Genomic DNA, 15,134 nt, shown 5'->3' with positions numbered 1-15,134 from the left:
AGGATGCACGAGTCCAGGCTTTAAAATAGCAAGATGCATGCAAGGTGTGTGGGTGAGCATGCAGATAAGTAACACGCAGGTCAGAAAGCTGAGTGAGAAAGGAAAGCATTTTCTTTCCTTAGCAATCATTTAGGAAGTGCCAATTATGGGAAAGGAACTCTCCAGATTCTGCCCCATATGTCACCTGATTGAATCCGCCAGCAAGGAAGTAGATGATATTAACCCCATTTTACAGATGATGATACTGAGGCTCTACTTCCCTCCCGGCGTTCCTGGAAGAAGTTTTTTGTTCCTTTGGGGGCTTCTTTGTTTTGGCTGCTTTGTAGTCGCTGCCGCCCAGGTCGGAAGATTGCACGGGATTTTAATGTATGAGTCGAGGAGGATTTATGAAGCTTAACCTTCGAGCTAACATGTCTAGGAGGAGCCAAGAAATGTGTTCACCTTTCCATGTGTTTTTGTAGAATTTGCCGAAGGAATGGATGTGAGCCTTCTTTTTGTTAACAAAGCTGTCCCACGTTGTGCGTGCCTTGGGCCCCGTGAAATCCAGATAACTGTCTGCACTGAAAGGTAGAATGAAGGGCACAGGGAAAACAGATGCGGTGATGTGGAGAAAAGCCAGGCATGCAGGAAAACGAGTATGGGCAGCCCTTTTTGTACAAGACCACTTGGAGGCAAGGCTAGAAGGGATGAGATGACTTCCCCAACTCCTGGCCCCAAACCCCAGGCTAATCTGCCCCTGTCCCCTCCTGTCCTCCTCTTGGCAGTGGTGATAGCAGGACCCCTCCCCCCCAGACTCTGATCCCCTCCCCAGCCCCACCTTCCCTTCGGATCATTCTTTGTCCTTTCTGGGTCCTTCCCTGAGGCTGTTCCATTGGCCTCTTTCCCATGTGACATGGTCAGGGTCCCCTCTTTGGGGGGGGGGGGGTGGCGCTGGGAGGGAAAGGAGGAAAGAAAGAAAACCTCTTTTGAAGATTTTTCCTCTCCAGACCTAGGCCTTTCTTTTTCTTGGCTGAAGTTCCTGACTGAAGTGGTCCTGCACTTCCTGTCTGAGAACCACCACTGTAGTCCGGCTTCTCCCTACCAGCGCCAACCCCGCGGAAAGCCCCCTTGCCAAAGTGGCAGTCGCTCTTCCCTCCTCACATGCCTTGGCATCCTGGCTTTGAGGACTTCCCCAGATTTGCCTCCAGCCCGGCCTCTTCCCTCTGTCTCCCTGCAGACCCCCTTCCCGCGGCCATCCTTAAACACTGGTGTTCCAGAGGTCCTGGCATGGGCCCTCTGCCTTCTCTCCATCATGGTGAGTGTTTCTCTTTGTGTGTGCCATATGCACAGATGTCATTGTGTCCGAAGCTGAGCCCCACCCCACCCACCCAGTCCGAACCCTGGCTTGTCCTCCGCCCAGGAAATGGACCATCGTCCACACAGCTGGCCAAGCCAGAAACCTGTGATACCTCAGATAATTGCCCAGACCTCCTCACTCAATATCTCTAGTCTCTCTCGAATCTGCATGTTATTCTGTGAGGGGAGTGAGACCACGGCCCCCCACTTGGCTCTGGAAAGTTCACTCTGGGGTACATGGTTGGTGGCTCGCTCATGACGGACAAGTCTGAGCAGGAAACCCGATTAGCGGCCTCTTGCAAAGGTCTGAGCAGGAGACAACCAAGCCCGGCACTGGGCAGAGGAAGCAGGATGCTCTCTGTCCTCCAGGGGTCCAGGATCTGAGACTTGGTGCTTCTGCCCCAAACCCTTGTGCGGAGAGCAGATCCTTGAATGGCGTTGGGCTATAACTGGTATCACTGTGGCTATTCAGCCAATCAGAACCTGAAGGTTGAAATCCACTGTGGGTTTGCACAGGGATGTCTTCTCAGAGAGAGAGCCCAACTCACACCCCTCTGGAACTACACTAATATCTGCTGCAGAGGATTGTGGGTTTGGCTTTTTATTTTGTTTTTCAATCTTTAAATGCTCTCTCATGCCGCCTCGGTGCAACTGTCTCCCAGCTCACTGTTCCTGGACCGTGGCTGCAGCCACCAGAGCACGGGCCACCAAAGGCACTGGCTGAGGGGCGGCCACTATGCCTGCCAGCAATGGCACCAGTTGGGAGGTCTACAGGCTCTCCACTGGGTGCAGCTGGCCAGAAGCTCACATCTTCTCCCCCATCACCATGCGCACCATAGGGCACAAGGTTTATTTCAACACAATTTGTCATGACCTGGCACAGGCTGGCCAGGGACCCCATGTTCAGCAGTTTCACTAAGCCTGCTCTCTCTGAAGCACTTCTCCCTGTTGGACAAGCTGTTACTGATCTGGAAGGGTAAAGACAGGAATGCTTTCACTGAGTTCAATTGCACTGTGTTGCACTCATAAGGTAATAAGACTGAACACAGATCTGAGATGATTGCTGTTCCCATTGTGGACCTGGAAGTCAGAGCACCTGGAAACAGCACCCAGCTTGGCCACTTACCAGCATCATGATCCGGGGTAGGACACTGAACCTCTCTACACCTCAGTTTTCCCATACCTGAAATGGGTATGACAAAGGCCATGTTGCCCAGGATTTTGATGAGTGTTGGATGAACCTGCAGACACCTTTGGCAAAGGAAATAATTCTAACAGCCATCTGATTCCTGTTTCAAGGCTTCTGGGTTCCCCATCTCCATGGGCCTCTTCTTAGTATTCTTTTATCATTTTTCGAAGAAACTGTATTCCTTCTTGAAAAGAGTTTCCAGTTATGACCCTGGAAATGGTCAGTAGCAGCTTTTCCTTTCCTTGCTTTTTTTTTTAATCTTTAAAATTGTGATAAAATGCAAATATAAAAGCTACCATCACTGACAGTTAATACATTCACAGCGTCGTACAAACTCCGCCACTGTCTTGTTCTAGAATGTGTGATCACGCAGAGGGAAAGCCTGTCCCCATCCACCCCGGACCTTGACAACCACTTGTCTGCTTCCATCTCTGTGGATTTGCCTATTCTGGACATTTCTCATGAAGCAGATTGCTCCTTTTCTTCCGAAGACAAAGCTTCTTCTCCACTTGGAAAGCTCTGTCTGGCCTCCCCAGGCCTGAGCCTGGCTCTGGGGCTCTTGATCGACTCTGCTGGTTATTTCACATTTCTCCAGCTTGGGTTCCTCCTCTAGACAGCCAGGACTCCTCACCCACGGTTAATAAATGAGATGACACAGGTCTGATGCTCAGTGAGCTCCGGTCATTAATGTGGTTTTCAATGACCCAAGTGGTGCGGGCTTGTTGAAGAAGATTCGGAAAACAGAAATGTGTACATCAGAAATGAAAACAGCTCCTCTCCTCCAAATACAGTGCCAATTGAAGGTCAGAGACCCTGTCTCACCCCAGCACCAGCAGCAGCCCTGTAGCAGGTGTGAGGGACCAGAGGAGCTGGGCCTGCCTCTGCACTTCACTCCACGGGTGACCTTGGGCCAGTCCCTCACCTTCTGCTAATTCTGTTTCCTCATCCGTCGTGATGGGAAAACACCCACTGCATGAGGCCAATATGGAAATCCAAGGTCAAGGGTGTGACTCAGAGTGGGGTCTCAGCCCTGCAGGCAGGAGTGGGACTGGCAGAGGCAACATGTGAGCACGGACACAGGACAGACCCAGCATATGCACACCATGGTCATGCAGAGCCAGGGAGAAGGCAGGGCCTGAAGAGTGGTGGGAAGTTCCAGAGTCAGAGAGCAGGGAGGACTCTGCACATAGGGAGAAGGTGGCCAGCCTGGCAGGGCTGTGGGCTGATGTATGTCCTTCAATAACCTTCACGCTCCAGGGCTTCCCTCCCAGGATCCTGTCTGCCAGTGTCCGAGGCCCTGCCCGTGGGTGGTGCATGTGGGGAACCTGAGCAAGCACTTCCAGAGCCTTCGGCCCCGCTAACAGCCCAAGGGCTAAAGGGAAGACAGCTGTTCTCCATGGGCCTCCGCTCCCCCAGCCTTACCCCCTTGCAGTCTGAGATGCGAGCCCTGGCTGAGAAAGGAACAGCCAAGAAGAAGGCAAACGCACAGACCTTTATGTTCAGTTCAGAAAGACTCTAGAAAGTACTAGGGCAGTCTCCCTCAGGTATTGGAACCCTACTATGTGAAACTCAAACTCTTGGGCCAAGGCTGCATTCTTTCTTCAGAAAGCCAGAGCAAGGCCACCTCAGCTCAGAGTACATCGAACTTCAATTAAATGAAAACTGATCCCTTAATGCACAGCAGGGGGGCTGAACGGGGTGAGGTTGCTCATCGGGTTTTGCCCACATGGCACCAGGAATGTTTGGCTCCTGGCAAAGGATACATGGAGTTGGCTGTGGGCCACAGGACCTGTGGGCAGAGCCACCTCCCTCACTGTGCTGAGGAGCGCTGGGCAAAACCGAGTTTCATCTCCCCACCACAAACTTGCTGTGTGGCCTTAGGCCAGTCACTTAACCTCTCTGGTCTCAATTCCCATGATTGATAATGAGAGATTTGGCTCAGAGAATCTAGATTCCCTTCTGGCCCGTACTTCCTTTTTGGGGTCTTCTCAAATCAACTTTTGGGATCACCAAAGCTGCTGTGGCTGCATACTATTCTAGATACAGCAACAGACACCCCTACCAGCAAAGCCCCGTGCTGCCTGTTGGAAGTGTTCCTGAAATTGTGGAGGAAAGTCAGGTGAGTGAAAAGTCTGTTGAAAGGGTTCTAGAGTCACTCAGAATTTAAAGGATTACAAGAACTGAATTCTTTTGCAAAAGGAAGAATACTTCTCTAATGTGCCAAATTCCCTTTCATCTGTTTCTTTTTCTTTAATTTAAATTTGGATAAGCAGCTTTAATAGTTGGGGTCAGCAGAACTGGGTTGGAAAGCCTGGTTCCTGGTTAAGTTACTCTCTGCACTTCCTTTTCCTCCTCTGTGAAATGGGTGTTTATACCTTCCTCAAAACACTGTCGAGAGATTAGCAGGAATTTATACATCGAGTGACCCAGAGTGTGCTCGACATGAGATGACAGGTGCACATCAGTGCTCTAAGGATAGTCTTAAACAAGACACATGGACATATGTACTTGCCTCCTTCTCTCTAGACTCTCTGAGGTCCTGCAGGACAGAGACAGTTTCTTGTTCTTCATGGTAAGCCCCACAGGCCCTTGAACAATGCTTATGGAATAAATGAATGCATCAATTCATGTAATGACTGTTCTTCCTGAAGTTTCTGCCTTCCCGGAGTTCACACCATCTTCCCCGTCCTCATGACAGCATGTCTGAGATGGTGGGTTGAATCAGTGTCTCAGAACCTCTGCTGCAAGTCTTTGAGAACATCCCTTAATAGAGAAGGCTCCCGACTTGTGCAAATCCCATCAGGATGCATTTACTTGCACACATGTTCCCTGAGTACCATGAGGCTCCTGGAAGCCTGAAGGGGGAAAGTAGAGGCCTCCCCACTGCCCAAAAGAGCAAGCCAAACCCCCAGTGGGGCAGAGTATGGTAGATCCTCTCCACTTTGTGCAAGGCCAGTCCCAGAAAACCACACAGGTTTTTGCATTCTTGCTCCTGAAAGATGGCCCTAAGTAAAAACAGGCTGGCCCTTCCTTCTTGGCTAACCAGATGAAGAGCCAGGAGTGGGAATGGGAGGGACGTGGCAGGAGAGGGGTTGGTGACAATGTGGCTGATGAGATATGAAATGTGCCTGAGAGGTAGGATGGGGTGATGGGTTTTCTAAGGCGACACCTTCCGCCTCCTGGGGCACCTAACTCAAGCTTCTCCTCACTTTACCTGCAGAGGCTGCCTATCAGGAGAACCCAGAAGCAGAGAGAATGTCGTGGCCCAATGCAATCCGCAAATTGCAGGAGGTGGAAGGAGTTCCACGGTGCTTTGTGTCTGCGCCAGGCCCGGCCCACCCTGCATGTGTGTTGAGTGAGGGGTTCTGCAAACGCAGGAAGAAGTGAGTGAACAAATGAACAGCAGCAGGAACTGAATGAAACAAGGGCTTCAGGGGCCTGAAACGCCCATTTCACAGCTTGTCTGCGTTTGCAGTGTGTGCTGCTTCAGAGGAGAGAACATTTGTCAAAGGGCCGGCACAGGGGAGAGGGGAATTTGTGGGCAGGTCCCGGGAGAGAAGGGCTGCAGGTGAGGGGCCAGCTGGCCAGGAAGCAGATGGGAGCGAGGTAGGAGGTGGGGGCCGCTGAACCCGGGGATGGGAGGGGTGGGGGAAGCCCCGGTAGGAAAGGGGGCTGGTCAAGCCAGGGAAGGAGGGGGAACTAGGGCATTTAGGGTGCACACGTGGGGCTGGGCTCTGGGCCAGGCACCCTTTGCAAGCTGTCTTTTCATTCTTCCTAGAGCCCTAGGAAGTCAGTATTATATCTTCATTTTCTTGAGGAGGAAACAGAGGCCCAGAGAAAATGAGAAGCAGTCAAGGTCGAGAAGCTGGGAAGTGAAAGCACTGGGATTTGAACCCAGGGTTAGCCCATTCCAAAGCCAGCATTCTTTCCTTCTTCCAGGCTGTCTCCTGGGGAAAAAAATTAAAATGCAGGATACATATTAACATAACGATACACATTCCCCAGGACTCCCTCTGCCTGAGTCCTGCCACCTGCCACCCAACCATGCCCAAGTCCTGCTCACCTGCTTTCCTATGCAGATCCACAATCCACTTCTTCCCATTCATGGCTCAATGGTCTGCTTGGGGCATCCCCTGTCCCTCCCTCCTGAGCCATGGCAGTGGCCCCCTGACAGACCACAGCCCTGCTTCCCAAAAATGACCACTAGAATGTGATCTGAGACATCACTGACCTGTTCTAGGCTGAGGCCCCGATTCCCTAGGATGTGGCCTTCCTGCGCAGTCTGGAGCATCTGTGATTACTCCACCCTCTATCCTATACTGGATGGGGGCCCCCAAGAGGTGTGTCTAGTTGCTTGTACCCAGACCTTGGGAATGTGGCCTTACTTGAAGAAAGGGTCTTTGCAGGTGGCACTCAGTTAAGGATCCTGAGATGAGCTGCTCATCCTGCATGACCCAGGAGAGGTGAGGACAGGAACCTGCAGGAGAAGGCCACATGGAGGTAGAGGCAGGGATGGGACGGTGCAGCCACTGAGGGGCCTGGAGCTACCAGAGCCTGGGACGTACACAAGAGGCTGGGAAAGTTTCTCCCCTAGGGCGGCCCTGCTCACATCTCGACTTCGGACTTCCAGCCTCCAGAACCGTGAGAGAGAGGACATTTCTGTTGTTTTGAGCCACTGAGTGTGTGGTCATCTGTCATGGTGGCCCCAGAAAATGAATAGACCTTCCCCCAACAGTGCGCCAGCCATCTGGACTGGCGGAGGGAGGAACTACCAGGCCTGTCAACGCCGCTTGGTTCATCTTGGGGCCTTTGCACATGCTGATCCTCTGCCCCGAGCACTCTCCACCCTCTTACTGTGTGACCAACTCATACCCCATGTCACTTCTGCTAGAAAGTCTTCCTGGATCCCCCTGGCTGTGGGTTTGAACTCACTATATACTCTTGTCATAACACTTACGATGCTTTACTAAAATTTTCTCTTTGTTTCATTAACTTGTAAGTTCTATGAAGGCTGGGCCTTGCTGTACCCCTAGGGCCAAGTGTACAGTGGTCCTTTAATAAATATTCGTTTGCTCTCTGCCATTTCATTTTTTTCCCTACCATCCCACACCCAAATCAAATTTGTCTTCCCCAGGCAGGAACCCATGAACAGAAACCTGCCCTGCCCTTGGCTCCCTGGTGAAATCTTCCCCTCCGTGTTCAGGGCCCTGCAAACTTCCTATAGCCCCACTTCCTCCTCTGAGTGACTTGACTCAAGGCTTCTACTCACAGTGGCTGTAAGGAAGCTACTCCGTGGCTTGGGGACAAGCACACCATCCAGGTCAGGTCAGAAATCTTCCCTTGGGGTTTAAAGATGGGTGTTCAGAGAAGCCATCCTCTTCCCTCTGGGGTCACTTCCTGTGACAGGGCCAGCTGGCGCCATCTTTGTCCAGGCCCCGTTCCCCCATCATGGGAGGAAAGCCCATCTTGGGCTGTAAAGACAGAAGTGAACCCAAGATAGAGGGTGGGCGGGGAAGGACAGAATGACAGAATCTAATGCCGTCAGCTGAATCCTTGTGCCCAGTCACCGCTGAGGCCGTGGCCACCCCCAGACTCTCCGACACATGACTTAATCATTTTCTTTGTATTTTCCAGCTAGTCTGAGTCCATTTTCCGTTACCTATGACTGGAAGTGTCCTGGCAGGCCATCTGGCCAGTCTGGTCCTCAAGGCCCTTTTGAGGGGTGGTTGTGGCATCTCTGCCAGAGAGGGGAAACATTGACCCAAGGCTCGACCTGTGGGCTGCCTGCCTTTGAAGCAGAGACTCTCCTGTCCTGGCTTCCTCGCAAGGCACCCAGGATGGGGGGAAGGTCAACAAAGGTTGGAGAAGAGGCAACATCCGTTGTCAGCTTCCCAAGTTCCCCAAGTGCGGAGAACAATAATTTGGGGGGCTGAAGCAATGGTGAAATCCACGATACCTAGAATACTCGTATTTGTTTTCTAGACAGTTGGAAACACTGAATCAGGAGCCTCATGCTTCTTCACCTTGGCCTTGAAGAGCTAACTAACCAGGAGCTTCCTTCAAACTGAATATTTTGCGTCTCTAGCAATGGGACAGTAAGCAGCTAGGGAGTGATGAGCCATACGTCCAAACAGACTGAGTGTGTCTCTTCCCTCAGCCCATGGCATGGGTGCCCATCTCTCTTTCCACCAGGCAGGCCCATTTCCCAGCTAAGCGCCTGGAGGCACCTGGGAGGGTTAGTACAGCCTTGCTGGTAGGCTACGTCCTCAGTTGGAGGCCCTCACTTGCATTGACCGGCACTGGCCTTCCCGGTCCCTCCCTGTTCTAGATTCACAGACTCCTCTGTCCCCAGACAGAGAACACACGCGACTTGCTTGCTGGGACTGCCTCGCTCTTACTGCACACTGTGTCCTTCCTACGTCCTAAACCGGGAGAAAACAAGTGTCTTCTCCATTCTCTGTGCTCTGTTGTCTGATCACCATCAGATAGTTGGAAGATAAGGTTGGCCCTTAAATTCTGTGGGCTCACCGGGATGAGCCGGGTAAGGGTTCCGCAAGACAGTACATGAATGTGCTCTGAGATTATAAAACGGTAGGGAATTTGGGGGAGATCAGATGCACTAAGTTAAATGAAAGGCTGGAAACTAGTTAAAACTAGTTAACTAGTTAACAAAACTAGTTAACTAGTTAAAACTAGTGGAAAACTAGTTAATTGTTTATACTTCAGAAAACCTGCGTTATTCCACTTAACTAGTTGGCCACGGGTTAGAGATTCGTAACTGCTGTTGGACCACGAAGGACAATATATTACTCTTGCTTCCAGATAAACGGTATTTTTTTCACAGTTTCCTTTGTTTTTGGTAGAGAAACGCATTGGCGCCCTACTGTTCCGTCTGCACAGCACCTGCCTCATCCCCACCACCTGGGGACCACGCCCCTGCCCCTCTCCCGTGCGGTAAGGGTGGCGTCCCACCGCAGGGACCATGGGCCTTGCCCTTGGCACAGCCTATTGGTTGAGAGGTGGGCGCCCGGTCCAAGCTGGCCAACCAGAATCCTCCCCCAGGATTCGGGGACTGTAACTGACAAAGGGAGTCTGAAGATGAAGACGAGGAAATGCAGAAGCAGTTGGCAGCCCGTCCCACCATGTGGACTGAGGAATGGGAAATGCCAATCAGCAGAACGGGAATGCGAGGCAGGGAGAGGAGAGCAGACCCTGACAGCCTCTACCCGCGGAGCTCTAGCCGCTCCCAAGGCCTCCCGTATCGCTCTTTCGGATTCCATTGAATCCAAGGAGCCTTATAATAAAATTCTTTTTTGGCTTAACTAGCTTAAGATGGATTTCTATTCCTTGCAACCAGAAGAATTTTAACTAATATAAGAATGTCGTCCTATTTCAGTCTTACATGCTAATCTTTAATTCAGCAACCATTTTACTTTGCGACTTCGGGATGAAAAAAAAATAAAAGGGAAAATATTTGAGCGAGACTCTTGTACAAATTAGTCCGCGGTCGTTCTCTGGGATGGTTTTTTTTTTCTCACACAACGCTCTGGGAGGGCTCTCCCCCATTCTGGGATGGATGAGAGACGTGCTAGAAATACAGGGAATGACTAGGTCAGTGGTCAGGCTGTGAATGGTGGAACAGGGGATTTTTTATGACAGTTACTAAGAATTTGGTTTTCCGTCATTTCGGAGTCTATGAGTGTGGTGTGTTCTCTCAATGATCGATGTAACTCAAATGATCTTTGATCCGTAGACCTGTCACCAGTCCCCCCAGGACACTCTGAATTCCATGAACCACATCTACGGTAATGGGCTCTGCTGTTTCCCTTCCTATGGAAGCGACCAGAATTAGCCTTTTCATACGAGAGGCCCCGTCCTGTACTGGAAAGTGGCAGGGAGCTGTCCAGCCAAGGCTCTGTGAGGAGCTAAACCAGCAGAAAACCGCTTTGCAGTCCTAACAGGGATGACTAGTTGGCCAGGTGTGCTCTGCACACGTTCACGTCCGCTGCTATTTAAGGTAATGAAAGCCCCTCGCTTTCCCCCAAGCAGGGCACAGTGTAAACACGGTCCTAGCGCGGACCTAGACGGGCGCTTGCCTCACATCTGTTCAGCACCTCTCAGCTGCCTCCTGTCAGAAAACAGCCAAGCACCCAGACCTGCTGGGCTGGAAAGGGGACACGGAAGGTCGTCCACGTGTCAATACAGTTAGATATTAAAAATCCAAAGGCCGGCAGAAATGCTCACTTGCCATGCCCGTGGCCCTCCCCCGTCCGAGCGAGCCTGCCCTTCGTGGCAAGGAGCTGTAGAAGCCGAAGTGGTGAGTGAATCACCACTTCTGCTCTAACTGGAAAATATTTTCTTGTTAATCAGCCCAAGTTCCATTAGCATTATAAACAGGTACAAAAACAAAAAACAAACAAACCCCCTAGAATTTCAACCTAAAAAAACCCTCAGCGTCTCATGGCCCAAGAAGTTTGTTTTAAAGATGAAGGGGGTGGGGAAAACCGGGAGAGAATGAGGTCACTCGTTCCAGAGCGCACAGAGCCAGGTAGCTGGCGGAAGGAGGACAGTGGGAGAGTCGCGGGCACGACCCCCTCTCTTAGCTCTGGGCTCTCAGAACCGGGGTGTGTGTGTGTGTGTGTGTGTGTGTGTGTGTGCTGCGCAGGACGCTCCCTGGGTCCCCGCACGTGGGGAGGCTGCAGATGTCCAGGAAATCAAGGACACCGGCTCTTCTAAATTCTCCAGGGAGAAAGTTCCAAGGCGCTGGGGGGCCGCTGTGGCAGGATTTTCAAAGGCCTGCAGCAGGAGCCCTGCTCGCAGGGACACGGTCCAGATGTCCTCATGTCCCCTCTGTAGACACAGGGCTCACACTGCTGCAGTCCACCCCACACAGCCGCAGAGCTGCTTCCGGCTCCCGGGTCCTCGGGCACGCGTGCAAAAACACACCTAGGGTCGCCTCCCATCGGCCCGCCTTGGGGACAAGGCTGCCTCCTGCTCGCTGCGGACGCCCCGGGGCTCTGCCTTCTCCTCTCCCCGCTGTCCTCCTCCCCCGGTCGCGGGCTGTGGCATAGCACAAGGAAACGAGGGAACGACAGGGCAAACAGAAGTCAAACTGAAGAATACCCACCCTCGCAAGACAGGGCCCAATTGCTAAGCAGCTTGAGTGGGATTGTGAGAAAACCATGGGGTTTTCACAGAGCAGGTGGAGCTCGGTGCAAATCCAGAGCGGCTTGCTAATCTTCAGAGATGGCCCCTTTGTTCGGTTTCGAGAAGCACAGTTTCGGGGGCATTTTTTTTTTCTCTCCCTTGGAAAAGAGACTGTAAAAACAATATAAATCTGTTGAAGCTGAAGATGTGAAGCAAACTGGTGTCAGGCCTTCTCAGCTTCCCGAGGGAGGGACGAGGGGTCCCCCGAAGCAAAGCCTGAACAGAGTCACGGATGGTCAGTGACCCCCCACACACACACCTCTCCAGGGCTGAGTCGAATTCTCCTGGACCCACCCACACCTAGAGAGAGTCCTCCTTCTTCTGGAAGGGTAGACACTCGAACAATAGACGCTTGAACCCCCCACCCCGCCGTGGCCAGGCCAGTGGATTTCGAGGCTGCCATCATCCAGGAGGAGGTGGCAGAGCCCTCTGGGTGGAGGGCTTCTCCATCCCGGTTCTCCCCCTCCCGGTGTCGCCCACATGTGTCAGCGGCTACCTGAACAGGGGTGACGGCTCCGTAGAAGCTGGCTTGCAGGAGAGAACGCTTCTCACTCGGGTTCTATAAATTACTCATATTCTCACTTTGGTATCAAGTACGGTATGTATTAGAGTGCATGGTTTTGGCTAGAACCAATTTGGAAGGCTGTCAAATAAAAAAACAAAATAGGAAAATAAATCCGAAGTAAAATTTATGACAGGATTTCACTCCCATTACATTCCACTTAACAAATGCATATGTTTTACAATATCTTTAATAATAATTATTAAACATAGTAAAATACTTCCAAACTTGGCTCATTGCATAATTGTACTTCGAGTGAAAAAAAAATTATCTGAAGCCTTGTCAATATGCCACTTCCTCCTCCCCCAGCTTTTAACAGAAGCAGCCTCCAGTGGAATAATCCAAGCTGTGTTCAAGAAGTTGGCAAGTAGGTCCAATTAAATGTGGTTTTACTGTATTTTGGCGTTTGCATATCTAGTTTGCCAAGAAGTAATCTTTCACAAAAAAAAAAAAAAAAAAAAATCTGTACTGGCCCAGACACAGCCTGGATAGAGCAATGCCTCACATAACTTTACCCCATGACTAAGATAATCTTTTTTTTTTTCTTAAATAGCTGTGGAAAACGTATCATACATCCATCACATTCCTATATGAATCACAAAACACCAGCCCTTATGGAGCCTTTTACATTTATACATGACAAACTGAAATTCATCTTAATAGCGCTGTTTATTTTAATGATTAAACTCTAAAGGGGCTCTCTCCTGGCCACCTGAGCTCCATGTTTTTTTTTTTTTTTAAAGATTTTATTTATTTATTTGACAGAGAGAAATCACAAGTAAGCAGAGAGGCAGGCAGAGAGAGAGGAGGAAGCAGGCTCCCTGCTGAGCAGAAAGCCGATGTGGGGCTTGAACCCAGGACCTGGGATCATGACCTGAGCCGAAGGCAGCAGCTTAACCCACTGATGAGCTCCATGTTTTTATGCAGGTGTGCTCCGGTCGGATTATCTGAATGGGGCTATAAAGGATCCTTTTGCCTATTAAATGTCAACAAGTCCAAGCTGCAGTCAGACACATTCACAGACCTGGGTCCCTGACACTTGGGGAGCGAGAGGCTTCTCTGAGCTTTGCAGAGGAAATCCTGGGGCCGTTCTTTGCGGATGCTTTAGATGCTCCTGGTCCCTTATGGAGGAGCTGACTCCCCTCACCCCTTCCAGCTAACCAGCGCTCTACGTGAACGATCAGCCGTATCCAAAGTCCAGATGGAAAGCTGTCAACAAAGAGACTCCTTCCGCTCTGCCTACTGCATGATTCATCCCTGGCACGAAGACAGCCCGGAGATGGCCCCACCACCTTGACTCCCATAGGTGAGCCCGGAGAGAAGCACAGGTGCCCATTCCTCGGGTCAGCAGGGAGGGAGCAGGGCAGAAAAACGCCACAAAAACGCACAACCTGGCCTTTGTTACAAGCCCTCATGAGCTCATTAAAAACACATGCAGAAATGGTTAAACAAAATCCTCTAAACCTTTTACAAAATTGCCAGTCTATTAGAAGGACTGAGCTCACAGCAAACTCTCCTTTCCAATGTGTGCAATGGAGCAGCTAATGTCCTTTGGACTCTTGTCTATGGCACCGAACGGCGGGGGGGCGGTGGGGAGGGACTTGTTTTTGGTTCTGGTTGTTTTTCAACTTTTTTTCTAAACCAAACTCCTAAATATATCAAACCCAAAGGACTATTTCACCAAACATGTCCCGTTAAAGTCATTGCCTTTTTTAAATATCTATGAAAATTATAAAAAAAGAAGGAAGCTTTGTGTCATTACATGGAAGGGAGAGAGGAAGACGGAGAGAGATGAGCGTGGCACGAATCCTTTGTGAAGGGGCCTTGCATCAAAGCGCAGAGTGGTCACTCTGGAAGGGCTTTCTGACGCCTGTTTACACGGACGGGATGGAACGCGTGTTCCTGGCAACAGAAATTCAGGGTTTCCTTATAAGGAACAGAGCAGCTCTGCGTTCCATCGAGTTGTGGGCTTTGAACAGGTGCACCTTCCTCTAAAGGGATCCAGTCGCTATGATCCAGTATGCGCAGAGCGTCATTGTGCCACAACGTGCCTCCAACAACACGTAACAGAGCACGTTGGCCATGTGAGGCCGGGGACTGAGACGCTGTGAGCTCTGATCTGGCCGGTGCCACCTTCTCTTGGTGTAACTCATGGAGGTCTCTGGGCAAATCACTTTCATCTGTGCGCCTCCCTGGGGAGTTGGGGCTGTTCGTTACCGCGATCTATATTCCTGACGCTGTGGTTCATATTATGACGCAAGCATAAATGTGACCCGAAGCTTCGGTCCCGGTCTCTTCGACCCAAAGGGGAATAAAAATATCTGTATGCAACTTGGGTATTTGGATGAGAAAATCGGAGGGTTGAAAAGGCGCTGGGAGGTCTGGAAACGGCACCAACAGCGGGGACGTGAGTTACAGGATACGGGTGTGCGTAAACGTGTGTCCACCTGCGAACCCACCTTGGAGTGCGCCATCGTCTTCCTTGCCGTGGTGCTCAAGCTTTCTTGGGCTTCAGGTGGCGATGGCTTTCCTCGGGGCCTGCGGAAAACCGAAATAGAGTGGAGAGAGTAAGTGTTCGTGCATTAAAATCATAAAAAGCCACATTGGGAAAAAAAAAAAAATCCACGTGGGTCAGAAGGCTTTCTATGAAGGTGAAGCTTCCTGTTGCCCCAACAAATAATAATGTTTATAATAGTGAGGTTCCCTCGGGTGTCCCGGGCACCCTGCTTCTGCACATGATGCACACCTGCTTTCGCCCTATTCGAAGGGAGAAGGTGAGGCAGGTGTTACGAATGTGGTCTTGCTCAGATGGAGAAACGAAGGTGTCAGGGCCCGGTTCCT

General features: G+C 51.0%; 1 long non-coding RNA gene across 1 annotated transcript; it reads right to left on the bottom strand.

Annotated features, from left to right (window-relative positions):
* Positions 1-4,616: 4,616 nt before the first annotated feature.
* LOC125085977 (uncharacterized) lies at positions 4,617-14,828 on the bottom strand. Its single transcript, XR_007123061.1, has 5 exons — positions 14,753-14,828; positions 12,228-12,374; positions 11,652-11,842; positions 7,794-7,995; positions 4,617-6,471 (listed from the first exon to the last, which is right to left on the bottom strand). It is a non-coding gene; the product is annotated as an uncharacterized LOC125085977 (long non-coding RNA).
* Positions 14,829-15,134: the final 306 nt, after the last annotated feature.

Source organism: Lutra lutra, chromosome 15 (genome assembly GCF_902655055.1).
Source record: "Lutra lutra chromosome 15, mLutLut1.2, whole genome shotgun sequence".
Taxonomy (NCBI): domain Eukaryota; kingdom Metazoa; phylum Chordata; class Mammalia; order Carnivora; family Mustelidae; genus Lutra; species Lutra lutra.
The sequence above is the reverse complement of the archived record's forward strand: the minus strand, read 5'-3'. Positions and strand labels throughout refer to the sequence as shown.